This window comes from Balaenoptera ricei, chromosome 13 (assembly GCF_028023285.1).
Source record: "Balaenoptera ricei isolate mBalRic1 chromosome 13, mBalRic1.hap2, whole genome shotgun sequence".
In the NCBI taxonomy this organism is placed as follows: Eukaryota; Metazoa; Chordata; class Mammalia; order Artiodactyla; family Balaenopteridae; genus Balaenoptera; species Balaenoptera ricei.
The window spans coordinates 41,231,979-41,255,323 of NC_082651.1; the positions used below are offsets into that span (position 1 = coordinate 41,231,979).

At 47.7% G+C, this 23,345-nt stretch overlaps 1 long non-coding RNA gene across 3 annotated transcripts in view; it reads right to left on the bottom strand.

Moving 5' to 3' along the window:
- Positions 1-1,274: 1,274 nt before the first annotated feature.
- Positions 1,275-23,345, bottom strand: part of LOC132376663 (uncharacterized) — a 38,251-nt gene continuing 16,180 nt past the window's right edge. The window contains exons 2-4 of one of the 3 annotated variants that reach the window (XR_009506405.1): positions 7,975-8,068; positions 6,355-6,456; positions 5,979-6,064 (exon numbers count right to left, since the gene is read on the bottom strand). This is a non-coding gene — a long non-coding RNA (uncharacterized LOC132376663). Of the gene's footprint in view, positions 1,458-5,978; positions 6,065-6,141; positions 6,457-7,974; positions 8,069-23,345 lie in introns of those variants that run through there. The other 2 variants (XR_009506404.1, XR_009506403.1) reach the window with 2 other exon arrangements.

Below are 23,345 nucleotides of genomic sequence, written 5' to 3' on the forward strand. Positions count from 1 at the left end.
GCATTCAAACCCTTTGAGTAACGTGATGGAGAACGGGCTTGCTCACTGTTAGCATCCAGCTTCTCTGAGTTCCTTCACTCACTGGGACCCAGGAGAGTTTGACTCTTCACCTCGTGCATAAAATCTTGGCATTTTAGGACTGGATGTGACATTACCAAAACTTGTTCTGACCTTTGAGAGAACACGGTGCCTGGCTCTGAGTAGTGGCTCAACAAACGTGAGGTCCATTTACTGTCCTCATCCCAGCCCTGAGTCCCAGGAGGCCTGGGTGGCAGCCTCACCAGGAACACAATAGCTTCCTCCTTGCTCTTCCGGCCAAGTCCCTTCCCCCTTCTATCAGCCAAAATAAGGTTGGAGTTTTTCAAAATGTTTACTAGGAAACTAAGAAACAAACAAAGCAAAATGGAATGCAAATGATGGAGGTTGAGGAACTATTACAGAATTCCAGAGTTTATCAACAGTCTTGGATCAAAGAATGCAACCTAAATCCCCCAGGATTTTTTTTTTTTTTTTTGTAGAAGTGTTTCTTATTTCTTATTCTTATTGTATTGTTCTAATTCTCTTTCTCATTATTTTTGCTAATATTTTTGAGCATTTGCCATGTGTCAAGCACTTTGCAATCTGATCATGATCCATTTTATCATACTCAAGCAATGTGCACATATATCATTTTATCAGGCTCAGAGGGGTTAAATAATTTGCCCACATTCGTTCCTCTGTGGCAGGAATGAGAACTGAAACCAGGCTCTCTGACCCCCAAACCTGTGTTTTGATCACCTTCTTCCCTGCCTCTCTTTGGTCATGTGTCTACAACCCTCCTTGTAATACAAGGCATCTAAGGGGGATGGGGGTAGGGTGGGCAGCCAGAAGGCACATGTAAACCTTGGAATCCACTTCTGGCCCAGGCCAACTTTGTTCAAAGGCTCCCAACACTGACTGTGAAACAGTTTGCAACTTCAAGAAGACAAATAAATGGGACTGCCTTGTATTTCCTTAACTTCTATTTCTTATGGACTCAGGTACACAAAGTTATAATAATACCCAACTTACCTCTTGGCACATTATCATCATTGGTTCATATGTGGCTCTACAGTATTTTTTATTTACATATTTTTGTTTATTTCTAAGAAACTGAACACCCACAGAGCACCCCCCAACATTACAGATAATGAACAACTCCCTGTGTTCCCCTCCCTTCCTGCCCCCTGACCCCACCACTTCAGAGTAACTATGCTGAATATCATGTGTACCATTCTCTTTTTTTGAAAAAAAAATGTAGTTTTATCAGACATATATGTATGTTTAAATATAAAACTTTTAAAATTTTACTTGTTTTCAAACTTGGGGGATTATAGCTGAGCACCAGAACTTTCCAAGATTTCTTTTTTTCACACAGAATTATGCTACCAAGATTCATCCGTGTCGTAGTGGGCCCTTTCTCTTTTTTCTCTTTGATCCTGTCAATAAAAACAGACAAGTAAATAACTTTGCCAAGATTTTTGATCACCTTTGCATCTGATATATCTTGCATTGTCGCTTGAGTTGAGTTCTCTTCTTAAAGGACACTTCAAAGAGTGTCTTCAGTGTGGGTTTTTCATGGCTGGTCATCCAAGTCCATGTATCACTAAGAATACTTTCATTATGCACTGTCACTCAAATGACAATTTGGTTAGATATATAATTTATGTATATAAATAACTGTGGTAAGAATGCATACATGAGATCTACCTTCTTAACAAAATTCTAAGTATACACTACAGTATTGCTAACTATAAGCACAATGTTGTATAGAAGATCTCTAGAACTTACTAATCTTGCATAACTGAAATAGATAAGTTGAGATTATATCAACCTAAAAAGCTTTTTCACAGCAAAGGAAATGATCAACAGGGTGAAAAGACAATCTATGGAATAGGAGAAAAAACTTGCAAATTGTATATCTCATAAGGGGTAATACCCAAAATATAAAAGGAGCTGAGCAGCAAAAAATAAATAACCCAATTTAAAAATGGGCAAAGGGGCTTCCCTGGTGGCGCAGTGGTTAAGAATCTGCCTGCCAATGTAGGGGACACGGGTTCGAGCCCTGATCCGGGAAGATCCCACATGCCACAGAGCAACTAAGGCAGTGTGCCACAACTACTGAGCTTGCGCTCTAGAGCCCTCAAGCCACAATTACTGAGCCCACGTGCCACAACTACCGAAGTCTGAGCACCTAGAGCCCGTGCTCCACAACTAGAGAAGCCACGACAACAAGAAGCCCACGCACTGCAACGAAGAGTAGCCCCCGTTCACCTCAACTAGAGAAAGCCCGCGCACAACAACGAAGACCCAACACAGCCATAAATAAATATATAAATTGATTAAAAAATAAAAATAAAAATGGGCAAAGAACTTGAATAGACATTTCTCCAAAGACATACAGGCCAACAGATATGTGAAAAGAGGCTCAACATCACTAATCATCAGGGAAATGCAAATCAAAATCACAATGAGATATCACTTCAAACATTTTAGGATAGCCATTATTTAAAAAAAAAAAAAAAAAAAAAAAAAGAGTGTTGATGAGGTTATGGAGAAATCAGAATGCTTGAACACTGTTGGTGGGATTGTAAATGGTACAGCCACTATGGAAAACGGTATAGAGGTTCCTCAAAAAATTAAAAAATAGAACTACCATATGAACCAGGAGTTCCAAAAGAACTGATCCAAAAGAACTGAAATTAGGATCTTGAAGAAATATTTGCACTCCTATGTTATTGCAGCATCATTCAAAAGAGCCAAGATGTGGAAACAGCCTAAATGCCCCATTAGTGGATGAATGGATAAAGAAGATGTGATATATACATGCAATGGAATATTATTTACCCATAAAAGATGGAAATCCCGCCATAGGTGACAACATGGATGAACCTTGAGGGCATTATGCTAAGTGAAATAAACCAGTCACAGAAGAACAAATACTGCATGATTCCACTTACATAAAAACAGAAGGGAGAATTGTAGATGCCAGGGGCTGGGAGAAGGGGGAAAGGGGGAGTTGCTGTTCAATAGTTATAAAGTTTCACTTATGCAAGATAAGTAAGTTCTATAAATCTGCTGTACAACATTGCCCTGTGTTATTTTTAAATAATATTCCCGGACCCCATCTACAAAGCTAAAATATACCTAATGCAGAATGCTCAAAAAGCACACAAAAGCACAGAGCAAAAGCCATCTGCAATCTTACCACCCTGAAATTTCTTCTGTTAATAGTTCAATGCGTATAGATCCTGCCAAAACCTTCAAGAAGGTTGTAATGATGTACATGTCAACTAGGTGCTTGAGACTCCTATTTCCTGAGACCCAATACTAATGATGGATAATATTGATCTTAAAAAGTTTTGCCAAACTGATGGTTAAGAAAAAATGTAATTCCTTGTTGGTTTAATTTGTATCCCCAGAGCTGCAAGATGGCAGGGCATCACTTCATATGTTCATTAGCTATTGGCACTTCTGTGAGATGCTCATTCTTACTCTTTGCCCAGTTTGCTTTTGATTTGAATTTTTTCTTGTTGATTTGTAGAATTTCTTTGTATATTATTAATATTAACCCTTGTTATATGTGCTTCAAACATTTTCTCCTCTAAATTAGAGGGAATGTGATTTTCATTTAACCGTCTTTGAAAATACAGATGTTTAAAATTTTAATGTAGTTTCAATATTTTCCTTTAACATTTCTGAGGTTGTGCAATGCCTAGGAAGGTCTTCCCTATCCCACAATTAGAAGAAAAAAAATTCCAGAGGATCCGAATAATTATTTCTCTGGCAGATATGCAAACGGCCAACAAGAACATGAAAAGATGATCGACATCATTAACCATCAGGGAAATGCAAATCTAAACCACAGTGAGATGCCATGTATCTAGTAGGATGGCTATAATCAAAAAAACTGATCATTACAAGTGGAGAAATTGGAACCCTAATACATTGCCGGTAGGAATACAAAATGGTGCGGCTACTTTGGAAAACAGTATGGCAGCTCCTCAAAAGATTAAACATAGACCATACGACCCAGAAATTGTACTCCTAGATAAATACCCAAGAGAAATGGAAACAAATGTCCGTGCAAAAACTTGTACACAAATGCTCATAACAGCATTATTCCTAATAACCAAAAAGTAGAGACAACCAAAAAGTTCATCAACTAACGAATAAGTGAATAAAATATGGTAGTCCATACAATGGAATATTATTTGACAATAAAAAGGAATGGAATACTGACACATGCTATAACATGGATGAACCTGGGAAACATTAGGCTAAGTGAAAGAAGCCCATCACAAAAGATCACATGTTATATATAATTCCATTTATATAAAATGTACAGACTATGCAAATCTATAGAGACAGAAAGTAGATTAGTGGTTGCCTAGAGGTGGAGACGTGGTAATGGTTGTATAACTCAACAGCTTTTGTAATATACTAAAAGCTATTGACTTGTACACTTTTTTTTAAATTTATTTTTTTGCTTTAAAATATGCTGTTTATTTTTTTCTCCAATTATAAAAACAATACATTATCCAAACAGATAGTTTAGGAAGCACAAAAATCCACCCAGGAAAACGACAACAAAAGCCCCTCCTGAGGCCGTGCACCACGTACAGATGATGGCTTTTAAGTCCGGGCAGAAGACAGAAGAACTCATACTAAAAGGAAGGCTGCAGTAAGGCTCCAAAGTTTCTGCACATAGAACGGTGGCCTTAAAGTCTCCTCCCTTGACCATTTTGATGCTGCAGAGCCCAACCCACCCGGGGACACAGGAAGAGCACGTCCCGGCTCCCTGGGGACAGGACTGGCCTCTCCTCCCCTCAGCCAGACGCCCACGTCCATGGCCACAGGGGATGCCCCAGGGCTCCACGGGGCATAGCGGGGACCTGCGGGCAGGGACCCCAAGCCTGTGGGTGCGACCGTGTGTCCCAGAGCAGGCTCCAGGAGACGGGGCTGGAGTCCCAGCTCTGCCGCCTACTGCCATTGGACCAGGCAGTCTCTTGGGCCTCGGTTTCCTCGTCTATAAAACGGGAATAACGCCCACCTCATGCGCTCCTGAAGGGACTAAGTAAAACATGAGAAGCAGGTCACAGCACTGGCACATCTCAAGGGTCAATAAATATCACAGTACCCATCACTCCTTCCCATTAACCTGCATAATGTCAACACTGTGGCTCTCATTTTTTAAAAAACTGTCCCTCTGAGCGCTGACCAAAGCCCGGGGGGGGGGGGGCGGTAAAAGGGAGGTTTATCCTATCCAGAGCCAACTCAAGTCTAGATCCAGCCAGGCCTGCCAGGTGACGAGAACCCGTGAGCCAGCAGCCTGGACCCTGGACCAGAGAAGAGCAGCCCTGAGAAGGTCCTGCGAGGGCTGCATTCACACTGCAGAGCAGACAGGGCCCAACAAAGGATGGGCTTGTGTGGAGGGGCCCCATGGGGGGCACCGAGGAGACCTGGCAGACCTCGGGAGAAGGAAGCCCTTTCACCGGCCACGCTGGAACCCTCCCTGCAAAACAATGAGTCCCCCATCATTGTTTTGCCTTTAATCACATTTTTAAACACTTAACATATGAACATCTGTTCCCTGATGTTTCGTCTTTGTGCGTCTGTCATCCTCAAAATGAAAGTCCAGAACCTTCTGCACCAATTTTAAAGTCGGGCTGAACGTTTAGTAATGAACAAAGCTGCTTAAATTTCCCTATAATTCTGTCTAAGTCTTCGTGAAGTTTATCATAAGTAGGGTCATCATAAGGGAATTTCTGAATCATTCCAATCAACGATACTAAGACCTTCATCTTTTTGCTGTCTTTCTCAGTGGCGCAACGGTGCAGGAGACATCTCCAAGCAAAAGCAAAACCTTGGTAGCACCCGATCTCAGATCCGATTTTAGCTCCATGTAACGTGCCATGCTGTCTTCCTTCAATCATACCCAAACTACTTCTTTCTTCATAGCCTTCCTGATACCCTTCCCGGTGACACCGCTTCTGAGGAGGCGAAGTCCACTTCCGGGGGTGGCTGCGCGGGGCCGACTTGTACACTTTAAATGAGCAAATTGTACGGTATGTGAGTTATGTCTCAATAAAGCTGTTTTTTTTGGGGGGGGGGGGTTATTGGTTTTTTTTTAATAATCTGCTTAAGTGAAAAGGAAATTTATTTACTCTGACAATGGAAAGTCCAGGACAAAGACTTAACATCAGGAGGTTTTGGTTTTTATCCATCTCTCTCCTTGGTCTTTGGATGTATAAAATTCATTCTCAGACTCTTTGTGGTTGGTCACATGGCCATGATCAAATAACCCAGGAGCATGGAGTGTTTTGGTTGACAGACCTGGATCACATGCTTGACTCTTGGTGCTGAGGAAGAAGCTCTATCCAGATCACATGGACCAAGAATGTGTGAAGGAGTGGATCCTCAAGTGAAGTTTGTGAGCTATTTCAGGAAGAAGAGGCAACAGATGCTGGAGCAGCAATAGATATTCAATATGGAGACAATCAAATCTTCTGAAAATAATGGTGTTTTTGCATCTTTGTTTCCAATATTTATGCTACCCAATTTTTTTTCTTGTTGCATTGTCTAGGATGTGCAGAACTATGTTGAAAAATGTAGCAATAGTATTCCTTGACTTTAATGGGAATACCTCTAGTATTTTACCGTTCTGGATAAAATGATGTGGATAAAATCTGACACTCTTTACCAAGTAAGAAAAATACCATTCTAGGCCTAGATGGCTGAAATTTTTTAATTAAAAGTTAATTTTGGATTTTATTGAATGTCAATTGCTATGATCATGAATTTACTCTCTTTTATTTGTGTAATGAATTACATGAATAAATTTTTTGACATTGGACACTTTCTGTATTTCTGTGAATTGCTTTATAATGGAGGGGATGAACAGGCTACTTTTCTTATAAAAAACAAGTAAGTTGTGACATTTTTCTATTTCAGGAGAGCTCCTGGTTAACGGAGAAAAATTTACATACCCATGGAGGGCATACATAAGCCAAGATTCAAGGATATGGAAAAAGGATATGGCAGCTGACACTGTTTTCAGGCCCAATTTTTAGGACTTTGCCTTTCCTGGACCCAAGACACTTACAGTAATCATGTAAGAGTTAAGTGCCCAGGATAGCCCAATCCACCAATTGCTCCTTCTACACATGACCTATATTATGGATGGTCATGGAGGTAACAAACAGGATCAAGATCTGATGAAGTGAAAGAAGTATTCAGAAGACAGATGAGGACATGGTGCAGAGAGCCTGTGACTTACCTACAGTTACACAGGTTCTGAGCCCAGGTGGAATACCTCCAAATCTTGAGCTCCTAGCCTCACCACTATACTATCCTGGAGATTGGTCTGTACTGCTGAGAACAAGGGCTATAAATTCCTTGGAATAGAAATTTCAGGGAAAGGAGGAACCAACATCCTTGTTCCTGGCTGGGTCTGAGGTCTCTTCTGGGCCACAGAGCGCCTTTTCACCAGGATCAGATGCATGGTTCCCCCCAATACTGCTGCCCAAAGGGATTCCCAAAGATCCAGTCCACCTATTCTCACACGACCCACAGTTTTGTAGAGAGAGAGAGTTTTTAGGAAAAGGAAAAGCTTATGGAAATCCCAGCCAGACTCAGGTGAGAAAGGACTGACCCCATCACAGTGTCCATGCAGCTAACAGCTCTTATGTTCAAAAATGCTAGAGTGGACATCAAAATTAATGGAACCAGGGTTCCTTGGAAGCCTACAGGGCTTTGGTAATCCCTGAAAAGTCTGACTTGTCTCAGTTACGATGAAGGGAGTGTGGGAAAATGTAGGACAAACATTAGTAACAGCTGAAGACAATGTTGGAAGCCCTTGGGGTTAACCAGCTCTTCCTAACAGAGGATGGTGTTGATTTCATGGGACTGAATAAGGAAAAATACCATTCATTCATATTTTTGATGAGTACTTACCTAGTTCCTTCTGTGTGCAAGAGAGCCCACCAGTTGCTGGATATACAGTGTTGAACACAGTAAACACGGCCCCTGTTTTGACAGAGCTTTGAGTCTAGTGAAAAAAGACAGTCAACAAGAGAACAAATTTCAAATTCTGCTAAGAGGGAAAAGATAGTGTGCTACAGAAGAGGAAGAGAGGGGGTACACACATGGAAGTGTCAAGGGTGAGAAAAAGCCATCTCATTGAGGAGGGAGGGAGGCCACAGCATGGGTGAAGTCTTGGCAGTAGGAAAGAGCATGTTTTGTTCAAGGAACTGGAAGGTCAGTATAGCAGGAGCATCACGTGCTGGGGGAGACTCATGTGAGATGACCTTGAAGAAGTATCAGGGCCAAATCATGCAGGGCCTTTTTGACCATGTTAAGGAGTGTGGATTTTATTCTAAGTGAGGTGTGAAGCCATTGAAAATGTTTTTAGGCAGGCGAATAAAGTAATCTGATTTCTTTTTTTTTAAACTGCTCTAACTTCTTTGTGTAAAATAGCTTGGAAAGGGCAGCATAGGAAATAGGGAAACTGGTTAAAGGCAAGTTCCCAAATGAGAAATTATAGAAGCTTGGGCCAGAATGGTGTCAGTGGAAATGGAGATAAGTAAATGGACTAGAGATGTATGTTGGGGGAAGAATCAATGGAACCTGCTGATGAAGACAACGTGGGATGTAAGGAAATGTGGAGAACCCATAATTACTCCCAGGTTTCTGGATAGAGCAGTTTACTGGATGGTGATGCTATCTTGAGATGGGAAAGAATGGGGAAGGGGTGATTCTTGAAAGGGTAAATCGAGAGTTCTATTTCAGGCATGTAGAAATTAAACATCTACTTTTAAAACTCCCTTTTATCTAGGATCGCACACTGGGCCTTACTCCGGGAGCCCCTTGTCTGATTAGGGTGGTGTGGGCTCTACTAGCCAACCACCACAGACTCGAGCACAGGAGAGCCCTGGAAGATCTCATCACCCACTCTTTGCCCCAGCTCCACAGTGGCTGTTCTCCAACAGCCTCATGGGTCCCCAAGTACCCCTTCCCCATTTCTCCATCTGGACAGGAGGATGGAGTTGACCCTGGGAGTGATTCTTGGTCTCTACTGGGAAACTGGCTCCCAGCAACCTCCTCCCCCTGTGTCAATCCTCTTCCCCTAAATGCTTCCCGGCTTCCCAGATTGTCTCCAGATAACCCGTACCCTCTCCCCAGGGTGCAATCATCATTCCTAGGGTCAGTTCAGCTCCTTGTATCCCTCAACGTAGGGAGAGTCATGAGTCCATCTGTCATCACCCACCTCCCTGGGAACTGAGGAGGGCAGAGAGCCAGGCCAACGGGCAGAGCACATCTGTATCTCCTTGTTCAAGCCCAGCTCTGCTGGTTAATCTATGGAGAAGTCCAGCTGGAAAGTCTACAAAAATCACAGGAATCACTAGTTTGAGCCTTCTGCCCACACACGCCCCCTCCCCATCACCATGCACATCCTGTTCGTCATCCCAGACTTAGCTTAAAGGTCACCTCATCTGGGAAGGCTTCCTAATTCCCAGACACATCTAGTCACTCTCTCTCCTCCACTTTGACCAGACCACAGTGGCAGTCTGATCATGCTGTGCTGATAATGAAATGGCTTGGTTACCTCTCTCTCTTTCCATCAGATCTGTGCTGTCTAACATGGTGCCCACCAGTCACACGTGGCTATTTAAATTTAAATTAATTAAAATTCAGTAAAATAAAAATTCATTTCCTCAGCTGCTCTAACCACATTTCAGGTGCTCAGTAGCCACGTGTGGCCAGTGACCCCCGTATTAGACATCACAGATTGAGAGCATCTTCTCGATCCGTTGACTAGCACTGCATTAGACTAAGAATTCCCTGAGGACCAAACTGGGTGTTATGCATCTTTGTGCCCCTGCCACCCAGTATAAAATCTGGAACATAGAAGATGCTAAATCTATATGGACTGAATGAGTAGATGAGAGAATAAGTTCTGGACACCTCATGTCAAGAGGAATATGGATGGCCTGCATGAAGTATGTTCCGAAGACAGGAACCAAGAGAAAATACGATGGAGGGAAAAGACAGAGAGGACAACTCAGTGTGGGTAAGGTGGCCTTTCTGTGCCTCAAGACACTAGAATGCTGTTGCCAGTGCCCTTCAATAGCACCACTATGTCGGCGCAGAGTTGCATAGGACTGCTCATGCCACCAGCCTCTCTTCTGTGACATTTTTACTTCTCTGCCAATCCATGTCCCCCATTGTCCTTGAAATCCCCTGAGAAGTCTCCCTGACCAACCCCTCCTGGTCCTACTTTCCACACTCTGTCCAGCATCACCAAGTATAATTTGAAGGAACTCCATTTGGCAGCTGTGGGCACTGCCCATTTTTTGTCCCAGTGCATATGTCTCATGTCCATGACTCTGCCCTCTCCTTTGGGCTGATCAGCCAACAGATCCCCAAGGATGAGGCCCCCTAAGACCTGGACTCCCCGAGGGCAAAATTTTACTGATCAAGATGAGTAAGGGCCCCCCCAAGGAGCCCTTTCTCATAAGGCAGAGGGCCCTTAAGGGAAAGACCATGAGATCTGATCTTGTGGGAACAATTCACCCAGAGCCCTGCCCACCATGGCAGACACAGAGCAGGGGTTCGAGGGAGCTCAAGATGATGCTACTTCTCCTGTGTAATATCAAGTGGATTTTACGCAACAGTTTCTCCTCAGGGCAGTGGCTGGGCCCTGGGTGAAGTGAGGGACACAGGCCTGAACCTTGAGGATTTGAAGAAGTTGAATCTCCCCTCTTCCACTGCCCTGTGTTTGCCTGTATCAGCTCCCATTTCAGCACCTTGAGGATTGTTTTCTGAGAATCCAGGGGAGATGGACCGGGCAGTTCTGTAGCTCTGACTTGGCTCTTTATGGGTTCCTCATCGACCCTAGAGCTATCCCTGCATCCACTGCTTCACAGAGACCCTCCTGCTATCAGGAAGGGCTCTCTGGCCCTGGCCTCTTAGAGCCCTACTCTCACCCTGGGCCCATTTCTCTGTGGTCCCCTGAAGTTTATGCACAGAACTGGTGGTAGTAAAGCTTTGCTCTGCCCTTGGAGATAGTTCAGCTTCTTTCCCTCTTAGAAACTAGGCCATTCTCAACAACAGGCCCAAATCCCAAGATGGCGGCCCTACCAATGCCCAAGTTGTGGAGGGGGATGTAGTATTTAGAATGTCTTCAGTCATTCACCTTGTCCTTCCTCTAGGCTCTCAATATCACCCTCTTTGACACAAACACTATCCTTTAAAGGGGATAGCAGCTGTTCCCTTTGTCCCATGAAAGAGGTCTGGTTGTCAGCAGCTCACCTTTGGAAGCTGGAGGGTAGGCACACCCTGTGCCCCACACACAATCCCTTCTCACTGGTTCTGTGTGACACCCCTCCCTCCCATCAGAGGAAAGTCTCTTAGAGTCATGATGTGAAAGGTTCAGCACAGTTCATCTGTATGGGAACACACATCTGCTTATCTGCTATGAGGAGGCTTGGTCGCATACAATTTTGCATGAGAGGTGTCGGGAAAGATATTCCAAGCCTCAGATCTGGCTCAATGTTTTCCCACTAGATTCATTCCTTTGGGTTGAGACTTGGCCTCCCCAGACCCTTTTATTTAAACAACGGGCTTCCTGCCTCCCCCGAGGGGCTCCTGGGGCTGGTACCACAGGAGAGCTTTGTGAATGCCAGCTGACTCTGTGAGTGGTCCTCGAAAGGGCACCCGGAGCAAGTGGCCATCCCAAAGCCAGCCCCTGTGCTCGTCTCTCCCCAGCTGCCATGGCTGGGAGCGGAGGCTGTCTTTCCCATGTTCGGGGCAAAGGAGGGGAAGAGCTGGAAGTCATCAGGGTGTTGTTTTTGCCAGTGGAGCCCTTGAAGTGGAGACAGGAGAAAAACAAACAAACTCATGTCATCTCCCCAGGGTCCTGGAAGAGGTCCCTTTCACAGCCAGGAATGTGACAGGGAGTGAAGTCAGCCAGGAGGCTGCCTGCAGAGGGAGGGACGCAGGCAGCTGGGCCGAGGATCAGAGGCGCAGAGCCGGGGAAGGGGCCAGAGCTGGGAGGTCCACTGCCACCATATCCCCAGGAAAGGGCAAAGAGCCACGAGGGAGAGATGTGCCCCAAGGCTGGGAAGGCCCCACGGCACAGCAAGACTTGCATCTCAGCTGGGCCACTTAGAGTCCACTAAAGGATCCAGCTGATGTTCTCCAGAGGTCATTTTTGTGGCATAGATGTGGCAATAATTACAGGGATTTGTCACTGATTCGCAGGGAGACCGTAACGAGGAAGAATAAGAGGGTTAGAAGTAGATACACAGAGAGCAAAGAAGGTCCCAGGAAGGAGACAAAGTGCCAGGGAGGGGACCAGCCCCAGGCTGAGCAGCCGAGTGAGACCAAATGGACGAGAGTCAAGGTTAGGCTGAGCTTGCCCACCCTTCTGGCTCCCCAGGAGGTCTCTGATGGATCGAGGGTGGCCACGTGCACCACACTGCTGCTGTTTCAGGAACCCCGACCAGAAATCCACGGCATGTCCCAGCCTCACCTCTCTATCGTGGGGCAGCACTGGGCCCCAGGCTCAGTTCTCAGCTCACCACAGTCCCTAGGAGCAGGGGAGGTGGCGAGGGGAAGATGTGGGGCTTCCCATACATCCCCCTTCCTCCTCCAAGCTACCACCATGACTTCGAGATGGCAGGCGCGGCCCACATGCTCCCCCTTTTCCCTGTGCATCTGAGGGGGTCTGAGATGTGCTCTGCTCTGGCTCCCAGCCATGTGGGAAAGCTGGGCTACACCCTGCGGAGCCAGCAGCCCAATTCTCCCAGTAGCTCTCTCGGTAGCACTGGGGTGACTGCAAACAGTCAGGGACTCAATATCCCCTTTCTGCAAAAGGGAGACACATCCCGACCTCATCTCACCCACAGTGGAGGGTTAACAAGAAACCAGAGTTGTCAGAGCACCCAGGAAGCAAACTAAAGCATCTGAAGTATTCCAGGAGAAAGGTCTCTCTTTGGGAATCTCCTGCTGAAGATGCTGAATCCGTCCCCAGCCTGAGATGCGGCTGTCAGAGCATCTGCTCCAGCTTCTCCACGGGCAGGTGGGAGGACAGAGGCCCACCTGGATCACAGGCCAGCCTGCTCAGCATGGCTCTCAGGGAGGCCAGAGGAAGGGGAGCATGGGGGGAGGCAGGCCCATCCTCTGGAAGCCTTGTCCTTGTTCCTGTGTTCTGATAAGTGCGTTCTACCTGGTACCTGAGACCCAGGATCCACCCAAACCCATTCTCCGAGTCTGAACCTCCACCCTGAGATCCTCTTCGCACCATTTTGAAGCCCAGGCCTGGGCTTTGCTCTTGCCTCTCCTCCCAGAGGCCCAGGTTCTGTCTGAATCCCCAGCCCAATGGCCAGAGCCCTGTCCCTGCTCTCAGACCCCTGACATCCCCCACCTACCGCTCCTCCTGACTAGCTGGGCTCTCACTAAGATGTGAACCCTCTGTGGGCAGGGATCTTGGGTCTCTTGTTCACTGATGGATCCAAAGCTCCTGGAGCAGTGCTAGCACAATGGAGAAACCAATATTTGTTGAATGCGCAGAGGCCTGAACCCATCATAAAAGAATTGGTGAGAAAATGGAACCCATGGATTAATGGTGAACCCACCAGGAAAGACACTCTGGGGTGGACACCTGCATCTCACATCCCTTGCCCCTCACCACAGTTTGTCACCTCTCCAAAATGACTCAGTCCATCCCACAGAGGACCCCTCCCTCCACCAGCCCAAGTCCTGTAGCTCTCCAATGCCTGGCGGACTCCTCCAGCCTCCTCCTTTCTTCCTGGGTGCTCAGTGTCACCATGGCCCCAGGGACAGTCCCTAATCCATCAGGCTACAGGCTCACCATCCATATGGAGCTCACCAGGCCCCATCTGGTGGGTCCATCCTCCCAGCCTAGGGTGTGGGTTCTCAGAGCTCAACCCTGTCTTGGAGCCTGTCTAGGGTGGGAGTCCTGGCTGGACCCAGCTCCCAAAACCTAATGACTCATCAAGGGATCAGGTTTCTTCAGCCTCCCTCATATGTGCACTCCCAGTTCCTCTCCCCTGCCTCTCTCTCCATGTCCTTAGCACCCTCTTCCACTTGCTGTCTTCCCAGGGGTCCAGATCCAAGGCCATTTCCAGCTGCCAGCACCCAGACCACAGGGAGGCCACTATCTCTTCTCCCTGGGACTCCAGACCAAAGGAAAGGCCAGGACCTTATGTTCCTCTGCTACATTCCAGACAGGACTCTAGCGGGAGAGACAGGGAGGCCACCAAGGTGGTTTGGGCTCCTGGGAACAGCCCGGCTTCTTCCCTCCCACCCCACTCTGCCTTCCCATCACCTCTCAAGCTTTCTGCCTCTAAGTTGCCAGAAGGAATCTTGGCCCAAATCTTCACAACCCCTCCTTCCACCTCCTCCAAGGTCACCTCCTCCTCTCCCTCCTGGCAGGGCCCTGAACACCCCACTCACCCTGTCATTCCCTTTTCCTGTCCCTGAGAAGTATCCTGCTGGCTCAGAGATCTTAGAAAAGTTCTAATGAAGGTATAGCCCTAAAGCATGACAACCCCTGCCATTTAAGGGATATCATGTCTGCACTGTTCCCTTCACCCCAGCACAGACAGACCATAAACCAGTGTGGAGAACACACTCGAGGGAGAGACTATCCCTCAGGCTGTCCCCTTAGCCTCAGACTGTCCTTCCCTGGACACAGACAGGGCCCTAACTCTGGTCCTCATTTGACCCCAACTGTCCCTTCACAATGACCCCAGGCCCCTCCAGCCAACTCTCAAGTATGGGACACAAAGCACTTGAGAGAGCAGATTTTAGAGGCTTTTGGAGACCCCCCTCACAGCCCACCTTGGGTGGGAAGGGGCTGGTCTCCCACAATTCACTGCCTCATAGAAACTCTTCTGACATCAGGAAGGGCTCTCTGGCCCTGAGCCCTTCCAGGCCTGCTCTCATCCTGTCCCCATTTCTCTGTGCCCAACTGGCTCGTATGAAGGTTTGGAGGGTGATGTATTTACCGTGTCCTCAATTATTCACCCTGTCTGACCACTGGGTTTATTCAAGCACTATCCCTTCTACAGCTGTGCTCGTCTCTTAGGCCCCTCTTAGGCCTCTGATCCCATTCAGCTCTCCTGAGGTCTCCATGGGTCTCTCTCTTGACCCTCGCTTGGATCCCCACCAGCACTCTGAGTCTCTCTTAAGTGTGGATATCACTTCTTCCATGCTTATCTCATCCCTGGGGCTCCTGAAACGCCATGTACTGTCATGGCCTGCCCTTCTGGATATATCGGGGTCTCTGGTGGGTCCGGTGTGGCAGAAACACTGAAGATGATCCCAGAGATGGCCAGAGTCCCAAACACCACATTTCCTGCCCCGATTCTTTCCCTGCCCTTTCCCCAACTGCCTAAAGATGTGCCTCTTATGGATTTGTTTAAATAATAATAATTTCTGTTAAAAATGCAAGCTGTTCTGCAAAGGCTAGGCCCTTCCTTCCCTTCCTCATGTTGACCTTCTATCTCTACCATCTGACCTTTACGGAACTTTATTAAACTGCAAAAAGATGGGGCATCTCTACTGCTGTTTTTCACCAACTCCACCTTATGTTTCTCTGTTCCTTCATTTGCCAAATATTGATCAACACCTGCAATATACAAAGTGCTGGGCACTTGCTGTCTTCTTTCTCCATTAAAAAAAAAATATTTATAAAGTAGAGCCAGGAATCCCAGATCAAGATAAAGTCTGACCAAGGATAAAGCTGGTCCATCCCAGGACTGAGTGGGGCACAGAACTTGGTGTGCAGAGTGGAGACTAAATTCCAAGAACCCCTTCTGAGTTAAAATTCCAGTGGGCACCTGCCTCTCCACTGCTCGCTAATGAAGCCACCATTGACCAGCAGCCCCTCCCCACCCCCAATCCACTTGCACTCAGAAACCAGGGAGAATCTTCAGAACACAAATCAGATCCACATCCTTAATGGTGCACAAACTACTGCATGATCTGGACCCTGATGACCCTCCCGTCTCATCTCAAGTTGTGCGCCCTCTCACTTGCTACAGACACCCAGGCTTTCTCCGGGACCGCCACGTGCCATTTTCCATGTGCCTCCCTCACAACTTACACACGTGCTCTGCCCAGCCCACCACACCTTTCCCCACCCCCACTCTCTTCTTCTTGCCAACTTTTTCACATCATTCACATTTCAGTGTAAGTGGCACTTCTTCAGAAAGGGACATCTAACCTGACCTTCAGGTGAGATCAATGCCCTGTTGTATGCTCTCATCATTACCCTTAGCATCATGAAACTTCAATAACCATTTTTGTCATCATGTCTCTTTCCCTCAGCTAGAATCAGCATCTTGAGAGAGGGGTCCTGTCTGGGTTGGCTGCAGACATTGGGCTCACTCAAGTAGCTCCAGGCCTTTGTGGGAAAGAGCTCCAAGGCCTCTGACACATCCATCCTTCTAACCGACCGGTTGAAGCCCGCATGCCAGATCAGAGCAGCAGAGAGGGAACCAAGCTGGATTGGAGATGTTGCTCCAAGTACGTTTAGACCAGAGCTCCCAGTAGCCTGTACAGCACATCTGTGAGATTAGGAAAAGATGCTCCTTTTCCTGGGATGCAGGGGGTGCAGCCCAAGAGCAGAGCACAGGCCTTCATGAGTAGCGTCAGGCCTGGCTGCCTTTCAGCTCCAGCCTACCCGTGGAGCAAGTGCCTTTTTGCAGGACATGCCCTGATTAAGACCCAGGTACAAAAACAGGCTAATTTGCAAGCTAGCTAAAGGCACTGACCCATGTTCTGAAACTCAGCAGCTTTCTCAAGACCCAGTTGGGGCTCTACAAGTTATGTCCTCTCTTCTCTCACAGGGCCTTTGAAGCCTCTCTCAGAGTTTTATTTCCTAATCTGGCTCTGCCAACATCTCAGGCCCTTCCACAGCTCTGGCCACTTTCCCTCCCTTAGTTCTTCCCAAACCAATGTTTCGCCCTCCCCTACTCTCTTCCCACTTCTGCTGACATCTGTCATGGGCCTTACTAAGAATCATGTTTGAGGAGGGGGCTCATGCCTTGGGAACAAGGCATCTGCAGCCCTGAATACTCCAGTGAGCTCCCAGCTATGCTTCTGCAATTAGTGACAGCAGGTTGCGGGAGTGAGAGGGATGTGTCTCCATTCAGCCAGGGGGAAACATAGGTGTGAATTCCGAGAGCAGGGCTCTGGGAGGCAGCGGAGAAGCCAGTATTGCATCCATCTGAACAGCAGGAGAACCCACATTGTGTGATAAATCCACTGCAGCATTCCCAGTCCTCAGCAAGTTCTGGATGACCAGTCAGTGAGCAGCTGCACTGCAGCTGGGACAGCTCCTGCCCTCCCTGTCCTCCCCATGTCTGACCTCCGCAGGCCCCAAGGATCACACTGCCCCCCAAGCCAGCAGCCTGTCGTCAGCATCTTATTTCACTCTCTCCCCATCCCCCCGCTCAGAGCGTGTGCCACAGCTCATTCTCCCAGGGTGTCTGAGACAGAGCAAAGGCACAACTCAGGTGGCAGATGACAAGCACTTCAAGCCCCATCAAAACTGAGCCTTTGGCCCCTAGGGGTTTTCCCCACATGTTGCCACAGGGATTCAGTCTGGCCACATGAGGCTGTAGACATCTCGCTGTCCGTGTCCTGCTTCCTAGCTGCTGGCACTCTCCAGAGCCGAGGGAGCATGCCGTTGGAGCTCCTGGAGACCCAGATCTGTGGCTTCTGGCTTGAAGTAGTGTGAGAACTGCCTTCTCTTCCCTCCACCAGCTGCCCAGCCTTTTGTGGGCCTTTCTCACATTCTGCCTTCAAAGAGGCAGCTGGTGCTGACAGCAGAGGCCCCTCATTGTTCTTCCACTTCTATCCTGGCTCTAGTTCATCAATTCTTGTCAAGAAAGGAACTGAAGCCAGGGGTTCTAATCTTCCCAGCTAAGAGAATAATTTACTCAGAAAACCCCTCTTCCCTTGGGAGCTTGATTTTGGTATTGGGTTATAATGGGAAGGAGAAATCCAGGCCAATGGACTTGTTCGCCATAGAGATCTGGACATATCTTAGCCAGCAACATCAACTCACTGCAGTCAAAACCATCATCTTCAACACCATGATCATCACCACCATGAATATGGTCAGGAAAACCATTACCACCATTGCCACCATCCAATGAACATCATCAGTCTCGTCATCCCCCTCATCGTTATCAGCTTCTCCATTATTTTCACCATGATTATTATCAACAACACCAACAGTCATTAGCACCTCCACCACCACCTCCACCACCAGCAGCACAATCATCCCCACTTATTACTAACATCTCCACCACAGTCATTGCTGTACCACTTTCACAAGCATCCTCATCAACTTCTGTTGATCAACAGATGTTTATCAACATCCTCATCATCACCCTCATCAGTTTTAGCATCAACACCACAACAATTACACGCTCACCATCTCCTTCACAGATATAATTACCACTGCTGTCATCGAGCATCCCCAGCATCTAATCACTATCACCTTCACCATTACCACCACCAAGCATCACTTATCCTCTTTATTCAGATGATTTTCTCTGTAATGGATTCTATGAAATTCAGCTCTATTCGAAAAATCTATACTAAACACGATCTATGAATTTAACACTCAGTGGGTTATTCAAGTTGAATTAGTTGACTTTTGCTGTATAATGAACAACCCCCAAAATTGGTGGCTTAAAACAACAAATATTTAATTATTTAGCATATGATTCATGGGTCAGTTGGGCAGTTCTTCTGGTCTGGGCTGGCTCAGCTGATCTCCACTAGGCTTCCTTACGTGTCTGTAGTCAGCTGATAGGTCAGGTAGCAACCGGATGAAGGGTGGTCTCGCTCACATCTGATGGGCACCTTAGTTCTCCTTCATGTGGCCTCCCATCCTCCAGCGGGCTAGCTCAGGCTCATTCACACAGTGGTCCCCGGGGTCTAAGCTTAGCAAAATGGCAAGCCCCAATGCACAAGGGTGCTTTCCAAGCCTCTACTTACATCATGTTTGCTAATGTCCCATTGTCTAAAGTAAGTCACAAGGTTGGCATAGACTCAAGAGATGGAAAAACAGACCACCTCCTGATGGGAGAATCTACAGTGTCACTTTGCAAGGGCATGGATTCGGGGAAGGGAAGAATTTATGGCCATTTTACAATTTACCATACAGTGGGCTTAGAAAAAGTAGAAGACCTATTCTTCACAACCAAGAGCACACACTGGCTAAGAAGGCTCTAATATAGTGTACCTTTTTATTCAGAGGAGTGCCCTTGGAGTAGCTTCCAGAACTGGAGTAACTTCCTACCCAGAGTCACTGAGTCCTTCCATTTTGCCTAATTCAACTTCTACAAACTCCTCAATTCGTCACCTTCATCTTCTGTCTCTCAGATTTCCTTCTTCTCTGGCTTTCTCTGGTCTCTAAGGACCATGACTCTGCAGGGACCCCCTTTTCATCCTCCTATTCCAGAGACTCTTTCCATTTCTGCTGGACACGGCTTATGAAACGTCTCAGATTCTCTCAGACCCTCAGCTGCTTACCCCCCCCCCCCCTCAGCTGCCACCACAGTCAACTGACTCCACACATGCTCACACAGTTCTGTTGTCTGAGTTTGACCAGCTGCCCCGCCAGAGTTTCAGGCTCCTACTGCACTTTCTGTCTTAGAAGAAACATCAATATGCAGAGTGTGGGCTCTGAATTCATAAGCAACTGCTGAAGGAGCTGAGTGATACAGTCAGGACGCTCAGGTTAGCTCCCTATGAGATGGATTTTGGCAGAGAGAAGATGGGAGAGGACTTCAGATAAAATTCTCTCTCCTTTCCCTTTCCCTTTCTAATGGATTGTTCTAAGGCACACTTTTTCTGTACAGTCTGTCCAGAAATGTCCTGCCTTGCTGATGGGATGCACTTACATCTTGATCGGCTGTGTCTCTTTGCAGCTCGTCAGGCAGCAATGGCCGGTGCAATAACTATCATCTTGCATTCGTCCCCATCCTTTACTGCTTCACTTCCTCTTTGCTTCACTCTTGCTGCTCTGGATTTGCACCTCCCAAATAAAGCAGTATCACGTAAGCCTTACCTCAGGCTCTATTTTCTAGGGAACCCAAACAAAGACATCATCTTAAAGGAGTTAATAGTCAGGGATGTCTTAGGAGGAAGCCAAGGACATCAGGGGGCTAAGTGGTTATGCCTTCTAGGAAAAGAAGGCTGCAAAATTGACAGATTTTTTGTGGTGTTAGACAGTGGAGGGTGGGACATCTTACCCCCACTCAAAACAAAATAGTAACCCATTTCTAGGAGGCCAGGGTTTGGGGATAAGGGTCTAGGAACTCAAGTCCCTGTTGTCCCAGCTCCCTGGGGAAAAGACTTTCTTTTTATTTTCTCTTTGCCCTGACACAAGTACGCAGGTGCAGGCCCAAAGATTCTTAGTTGTGCTAAGTATTAGGATTAGCCTTTGCTTTCTATCTGAGCCGATGGGTGTGAAGCTTCCCAAGTCCAGAGATCACCTGGCAGCTCCTTGCAGACCAGGACTTTGACTTCCTCATCAGGCTAGGTTTTTCCAAAGGCAGGAAATATGTGGCTCCCCCTAAAATCCAGCCCAGGATGACTCAGCTGGTCAGGAGGAGAGAGCCTAGCCATGCGGCTGACGTAGACTCTGCCTGCTCCTCTCTCCCCTGATCATCTCCACTGTCCCCAGCTGTGTCCTGGCCTCCTCTCTCCTTCCCAGGGTCCGGCTCTCATTAGAGAGCTCACCACCATGCTCCCCTCGGTCTTCCCTGTTGGAGATTGAGTTATGTACATGGAGTTGTGGTCCCCTTTGTCCTTCTGTGTGTGTTCATGAAACTGGATGAATGAACTTTCAGCAAGGTTCTAGAACAACGCTAGCAAGTAACCCCACAAAGGTATTTATACAGTGGGAAAATATTTTCATTTGAAGAAATTTAAAGCCCCTCACACTAGTTACTTTGCATTTGGGTTTCCCAAAAGTCCCAGCAAACCAGAGACAGGCCATGCAATGTTTCGGTCCTTGTGTTGCAGGACTGAGACTGAGTCCATGCCTGGAGAGGGGCGGGTGGTCACTTGGCCCTGGTCTCTAACTTAGGGCAACATCAACTCCACATCCGTCTCCTGAGCAGCTCTCCTGCCTTTAAAGACACCTGAGTCTAAAACAGAATACAGACAAAATATCACTGCTTGCCCATTTCTACCCGTGGCCCAACCGCTTTTGCAGGAATTCTCCTTGCAGCTCACCCACACCCTTCTGGCTGTAGTTCAAGCCTGTTTCTACCTGCCAATTCGTAGTGAAACTTGGTGCTCTGCTGCCATGCTTCATTCATTGGCTCTGGTTTGCAGGGGCACAGGGTTTAGCTGGCTCCTTGGAGCTCTGGTTAACACTGAGTTCTACTTAACACTCAAAAGTCCAAGAGCACTGGCCAGGCGAGGCCGGGTTCTGTCCTTTCTCCTGCTAGGCATGCTCTCAACAGGCACGGCTAGGTCTTTGATTGCCAAAGTATCCTCAAGGGCAACTGCTGGGGTATGGCATGGGCTGCTGAGACCCATCCCTAGCACAGCAGGGTATGGGCTGCTGGGACCAACCAAGGTCATGCAGCACCTCTGGAGGGGCAACCCTTGTGTTCTTGGGTCCATTGTGAGATGCAGTCCATCTGCCGATGATATTAAATCATAAAATACGGTGCTCAGGGCATGGTGAAACTTTGCAATGCCCTGTCCCTGTTGAAAGCCCCTTGGATCTGATTGGTTTGGGATCAAGGGCAGACACCAGGATTCCTCCACTAGAGCCCTCAGTTCCCCTTTCCAGACTAATGACTACATTTAGCGTACAGCAAGGAAGACAGGTGAAGACCTTGTCTTTGCAAACAAGACAGCAGGGGAGAGGGGAAGGGAAGGACCATCTAAGGAGCCTTTAGCATGTATGTTATCCTAGTAAACACTCAGAACGGCCCAATGGGGTAGGCTGGCCACCCCCATTTAATCTCAGACGTGGTCTTCTTAGACAAAGCTCAGGTCTCTTCTTTCCTTCTGGAAAGGAGGAGGGAGGGAGGGAGAGAGAGAAAGTCTTTGGTAACAAGCAGTCCCAGTTCAGCAGCAGCAGTTGGGGTTTCTCCAGACCCCACCACAACTCTCACCCTACCCAGTAGGCTGCTTTATAGCTGTAAATAACATGACAGCCTGTCTCCAAGCAGACTCCAAGGAGAGAAATTGATTGCCTCTTATTCTAAGAAGGTTCACCAGGGCTCCCTCTCCCTGTTTCTGTGATGCTCTTGATCTCCCCTCCCGTGTCTCAGCTTCATGCCCAGATGCTGCAGGAATTCCTGGCGTCCCAGCTAGGTATGGCTACGCCCAGAGGAAGGCAAAGGACCTGTTTTCCTGTGTCTCTGTCTTCAGAGTGAGGCATCATTTCCTGGAAGCTCCCAACAGACCTCCCTCATATCCTACTGATACATAAAGGGATTATTGTGATAGATAAATTAGAGCAGCAGCTGGGATCAGGTAGGCTTTCTCTAAGAGGCAGCTCCAAACCTGCCTGGAGTAGCTCCTCCAAGCCCCACCTCACACCAAGCAGTGTATGGGGAAAAAAAGGAAGGGCCCCTACCATCCTGCCTCAGGGCCTCACGTCCGACAAGGATGCGAGACAAGACAACATAGATGGATAAGTGACTAGGCATAACCCCAGTTCTTAGTTCTCAGGAGTTGGACAGGAAGGCCCTAGAGAGAAGGCGAGGCCTCTGCTGGGCCCGCAAGACGCCTTTCACTGGGGCTGAGACACAGAGGCAGGGCTGGGCTGGACACTCGAGAGACCGTGCGGAACTGAGCAAGCTGGGTAGGAAGAGGGGGACACAAGATTAGGAGGGAAGAGGAGGCTGATCTGAAAGGAGGGGAGGCTTGAGCTCAGAGTCGAAGAAATTCAGCAGCTCTCATCTCGGCCCTGGGTCTGGGCAGACATCCTCCCTCGCCCAAACCGCATATACCCCATAAAAGGTTTTCTCCGGGTAAGACCCTGTGAGGACATGCCGGGGAAGCCAAAGGCCAGTACGGGAGGACAGAGCAGCTGGGAGTCTGGAGATGGCCCCGGACAGACCGTGAAGGCCTCCCCCGGGAAGCTCCCGGCAGGGGAGAAGCACCAGCACCCCTGCGTATTCCCTCAGGTCCATGATAATTACCGTGGAGACGGGAAAACTAGGGAGAGTGTGCCCCCCACTGGTCAGCTAGGACAGGACCACTGCGAGTGTAGGGCCCAGGCCAGGCCGGAGAGGCCTTCAGGCCTT